This window comes from Lotus japonicus, chromosome 2 (genome assembly GCF_012489685.1).
Source record: "Lotus japonicus ecotype B-129 chromosome 2, LjGifu_v1.2".
NCBI lineage: Eukaryota > Viridiplantae > Streptophyta > Magnoliopsida > Fabales > Fabaceae > Lotus > Lotus japonicus.
Window position 1 is genome coordinate 17532449 of NC_080042.1, and position 6000 is coordinate 17538448.

Consider the following 6000-nt stretch of genomic DNA (forward strand, 5'->3'; position numbering starts at 1 on the left):
CCTTTCAGAAGAAAGTACCCAACCAATAGCCAAGGTTGAATCGCTTTCAATAAGAACGTTGCTAATTAAAAATTGTTGATAGAAGAGCAAGGCATGGAGGATAGCCTTGACCTCCGCTTCGAAAGCCCAGTCGTGCCCAATGCTCTTGGAAAAATACCCCACAATAAGGTTATCATGGTTACGGATAACACGACCAATACCTGAGGGACTCGGGTTACCTTTCGATGCACCGTTGACGTTGAACTTTAGCAACCCCGAAGAAGGACTTTCTTAAAACTGTTTACCTACTAATATAGACTATTTTTAAAAGACTATATTAATTTTTATTATTTATCACTTGCTTAATTAGTCAAAATCAACTAGTGACCTACACATTTTAATCTAAATAAACTCATTAATAAAATATAATTTAACTTTAGCAAATTCTATAAATATAAACTTATATATAAAAATAAAAATAAAAATTTATAGATTATTTAATTTGTTAAAATTTAGAAATTTTAAATTTATATTTACTCCGTTGAAATTTCATTAGTTACTCATTACTGATATCATATCATATCATTATCAAGTCTACCTCAAACGCATGATAGGATATGAGTCTATCGTGTTCTTATCTTATCCAACCCTTATCCATCTCTATATTTATAATTAAATAAAGACTAATTTAAGAAAATAATATTAATATTATTTTTAAAATTTATTAATTTAATTATTTATTGTGAGACCCAAGTTTTTAAGCTTAGAATAACTGGAAGAGATTTCCATTTACGATTAGGCTTGACGTATCGTGAAGGAAAACCTGAACAAGAGTTTACCAAATGAAATAAATTTGTGAAGGAGAAAGTTCAGGAAAAGTCTAAGGATTTTACCAAAGTCGATGAAAGTTATAGCACGATCGTTATACGCTTAACCTAGGTCAGAAACCCTAGTATATAGCTAATTTTCACTTTTAGGCACGATGGAAGTTAATTCCAAAAATCTTCAGAGAAATGTTAGAACTTCTCTTCTTCCATATATCACAATCGTTTCGCGGCGAAACTCTAGGATCTACAAACGTCCGATTCCAATCATCGGAAGTTTGCCGAAACCGAATCCCTGGTATTTCAAAACCCTAGAATCACCTGACTATGGGGACTTTTTCTATTCAGAGCTTCAAATGAAGATTCTACACGCGTACACCCATTTCTCTTGATGATTTCAATCTTTCTTCCGAAGGAAGTTTTCCATTCCGACATTCGATGCAAAAAGCAACTTATCGGGTAAAATAGTTTTATACCGACTATGCTTTAGTTGCCAAAAATACAAGGAGACCTCTTTATAGTTTTGGAACTCTTTTGCCAAAACATATCTATTAATTCATGGAGAATGAAGTTGGAAAAATCAGATTCGCGAAACTTTCATTTTCCCGCGAATTTCCAACCTTTATATATAGCAAAGAAAGGAAGAAAAACTCAAATTTTCCTCCATTTTCTTCATCAAGGCCGCGAGTTCTACAAGGGAGGGAGAAGAGAAGATTTTCTTCATTACTTGCTTGATCGTTGATCCGTTAGTTGCTGCTTCAAGGTTTCGAGGTATAGTCGCTAATCCTTACCTCTGATCGCTTTTTCCATAGCTTTTCTGTAGAGTTTTCTGAGCGGATAGTTTATGGGTTTTTGCAAAACTATCCTGAATCTTTCATTTCTGATTCTAAACCTCTTCCTTATGCGCCCAAGATCACTTCTGCCGGGTTAGATTTTCCGTTATGTCGCCGGAATTCCGCCGGAATCAATTTTAGCCTAAAATACCCATTTTTGGAGTTTTTGGAGTAAAGCTTCAACTTTTAGGCTGAAAACTATCGCCTTAGCTTAGTGCTAGTAGGATTAGTTGTCATAAACGTCGTTGGTGACGTCCCTGCAAAATTTTATTTTTGGGATTTCAGTTTTGAAAAATCCTAAGTTAAAAATCATGACCAAAATACCCCTGCGACAGTTTTTAATCCGATAATTTTTCCGAGTTCAGAATACCCTTAGTTACGGCTTATGAAAGCATAGGAACCAAGTTTGATCGAAGAAAAATCGAGCCCCATAATTGCACAAAGTGGCCGAGCCCTATTAGGGGGGGAGGAGGAAAATTTCCTTTTCCGAAAACTTGTCTTTCGCGCTAGTTTGTCGTACCTTAGGGTATAGATTACTTCGAGTAACCTTAGTAAGTATCGATAGCTTAGTTTCCGATAGATTCTGATAGTATTCTGTGATTTTATTGTAAAGGTGCTTTTGAGGATTTCCCCGAGGACCAACACTTTGAGAGCGAGGAAGCACTAGTTGATCATTCTGGAGAACTTTCAGGTGAGGGCTTCTCACTGAATCTCTAGTTAATGCTTAGGGTCGATGTTTTCGACATTGTTTACTGTTTATGCACTGGATTGTGTGTGATTGGAAAATGTTTTCTGAGGCTTCGGCTGACAATGTAGATGATGCATCTACTGAATGTTTTTGATGAGTGAATTACATGCTAAGTGCTAATTGGGTAATTTAGGATGTGTGGTGCATGCCTTATATGATAAGTGCTATGTGGTTATTGCTTAAGATATTGACCTATGACCTGTTGATTGATTATGATAAGTAAGTTCTGCTTTTGCACTATAATCTGAAATTCTGAATCGTGAGAATAGCGGGCAGGTCATGCCGATTTTTATTTGAGAGTTTTGAGAAAGTTTGATAGGACGAATGAGATTCGGGCCTTGTTATGATGTGTATGGATCGAGACATTCTCTGGAGTCATTTGGGGATTAGGAGATCCCGAGAACTTATAGGAATTTCGATAAGACTAAAAAGGATATTATTTTGAAAAGAAAACTCATAAGACATTAAACAACCTCTAAATCTTTAAATAAAGATAATAAACTCGAAAGGAAGCTTCGGATGCAAACCGTAGTTTTTGGAATACGAGAAGTGTCGTCGGATCCAAGTGTTGAGGAGTTTGGTAAGTTCTGAGTATGTTGGTACTCCTTCGCTCGTTGAGCAGTTTGTTAGCCATCCAAGGGATGAGCCGAGAAGCTTCACTGAGGCGTGAGACCTTGTGAATGCGGGATACTCCACTGAGGCGTGAGACCTTGTGGGAAGCATGGAACTCCACTGAGGCGTGAGACCTTGTGAGAGCATGAAACTTCACTGAAGCGTGAGACTTCGTGAGAGCAGTGATGACCCGAAGAGTCATCGTGAGTGGTTGCACTCATTTTATGATTATTGTATTTTGTCGCAGAATCGACTTTACCTTAGGGTAAGCTTTTAGAGACATTAATTTAGCTAGAACACGTGGCGACGTGTCGAGTGAGGTCGGAGACGTTGTTTGGCTAATCACTGCATTGCATGCACTCATTAAGTGGTTTAAACACGGCGAGATACCGGACCACGGCGGATTCCAAAATTGGTTATAAGACCAGGATTTCCGCGTAAGAGCGCTGCTAGGTGACTCTTAGTAGCTGATCTGGCTACCTTGGTTTGGTGTAAGAGACACGCGGGAAGAAATGGTCCCACCGTTGCTGGTGCTAGGATTGACCCGTTGATGTCCATCCCAGAGGCACGCGAGCGGAAATGGTCCCACCGTTGCTGGTGCTAGGATTGACTCGTTGTTGTCCATACCTTTGTTTGGTGTAAGAGGCACGCAGGCAGAAATGGTCCCACCGTTGCTGGTGCTAGGATTGATCCGTTTGATGTCCATCCATTTCCGGAATGCATTTGGTTAACTGGGTTAACCGTCATTTGCATATCATGCAACATGCATACTAATTTAGTTGGCGAATGTGATTGTTATTTGTTAATCCTATTTGGAACATGCTAAATGTTATTATTGTTGTTTATGTTATTGTGGAATGTGCAACCCTAGGATGTTATCCCTAGCTATAAGCCTAAGTGGCTATTTCCTTATCTATATCTATCGGTGGTATTATTTATATAATTCTTTGGAGTTGACCCTCGCGTCTTCTGTGTGTGCTTTGGCGGACAAACGCCCATTGTCAGATGTCTTTGGCGGGCTAGTTCATGATGGTTCACCCTTCGGGGGAAACTAGGTTGGGATGCTGGAACAGGAACGCATCGCGGTAGCGAGAGGATGACGGATGGTGTACATAGACTAGGTCGTTCTGGATTTCGAATTCGGACGACGATCATGCTAGCATGTAGGTTTTAGTGCTGGTGTGAGCTCCTCAAGATGGGATTAGTGTAGGAGTAGGGTCTTAGCTCTGAACATCATTTGTTTCTTTTGGGACAGGGTAGCTTCCCACCTATAGCTTTTAGTGTGGTTTCTTTACGGGAATCACAGGGAGTTGGTTGGACTTAGGAGGTCTTGTTTTAGGCCATCTGGGCTAACTTATTCTCAGTTTTGAGGGATGGTGTTGCGGACACTTCACCCTTTCATTCGGTTTGTACATATTGCCTACGGGCGTTACATCTTTCTCCTTCCGTCACTGGAGGTTTACTCGTGACGAGGTTGCTTCCTACAGCGGGGGCTGTTTATATATTGTATATTAGTTCTATTGCTTTTCGCATTCGGGTTTTATTCAATTCAGTCTTGTCTTAGTTATTATCAAAAAAAAATATTCACGTTTTTCCGCATTAAGTTTATTTTTGGTTACTAAAGTGACGCCACCGAAATCGGGGTGTTACATTTATCACTTTCTACTAGTAAATTAAAATCAATTAGTTACTGATGTATTTTAAATTTAAATAGACTTAGTAATAAATAAATTGAATTTTATTAATTTTAAAACAGATATTGACTCATTCATAAAATAAATAAATAAATAATAATAGACTAATTACTCTTTAAAATTATTAATTTTTTTTAAATTAAATTCTATCCTTTCATTGTTGATATCATATCCTTTCATTATCTTGCCCACCTCTAAATTATATTTTTTTATAATATATTCAAATTCTATACTTATTAACATATTTATAAATTTGAATATGTCGACTCTTTTTTGCTCCGGTCGGATCTAAAAGTCATATGACCCGGCGACGTCGCAGCAATTCACTAGGTTATTCACATAAGAAGAAATTGTGAATTCGACCAACACGACCTGATCTAGGAACACACCACCCCGACACGACTGGAGAAGTGCCCAACAGGCCTAGCAAAGGGCCAAGGCATATACTTAAGCACAATGGCACCAAGAAAATATGCGCTCGGAAGCTCGACTTAAAGGACTTTTAACTTTCTTGCAGAGACATTGAACCTACACATCTAGCCTATAAATACAAGTTTAATCGTTCATTTAGATAAATGCTAGATTGGGAAAGCCTTAGGGCCAAAAAAATGTTTCGCTGGAGGGCTTTAGTGGACCTTAAGAGCGCTAATATGGATCAACCTGGGTAAAGGATGGACAAGAAGCATTAATGTGAAATAATGATAGACATTTAGGGACTAAGGAGGTACCTGCCTATGTGTGGGCATAGATCTTGTCCGAACTCTTGGGCCAAGATATTAAAAGGCCCAAGAGTCGACTTGAGTTAGTTTAGGGTTCCAATTACCCCCTATAAAAGAGAAATTGTATACGTTGAGAAAAGGACTTTTGATTGATATACATTAGGTGGCTAGGTTATTACAAGACCCTACCTCTGCTAGGGTTTCAGACTTGTTCCTTCCTCATTTTTCTCTGTACATGAACAATAGGGGTCGTATGTGCGAGATCGAGAAATTCATTTCAAGGTCGTATGGTTTCTTAAGTGAGAATTGTGAGATGGAGACGTGGTATAGGCGTCGTAGAGTTTCGCCGGAGCAAAAGTGTGTTTCTCCACTGCGTCGGTGTATAGGATACTGGGGCTTAGAGTCGACTTGAGTTAGTTTAGGGTTCCAATTACCCCCTATAAAAGAGAAATTGTATACGTTGAGAAAAGGACTTTTGATTGATATACATTAGGTGGCTAGGTTATTACAAGACCCTACCTCTGCTAGGGTTTCAGACTTGTTCCTTCCTCATTTTTCTCTGTACATGAACAATAGGGGTCGTATGTGCGA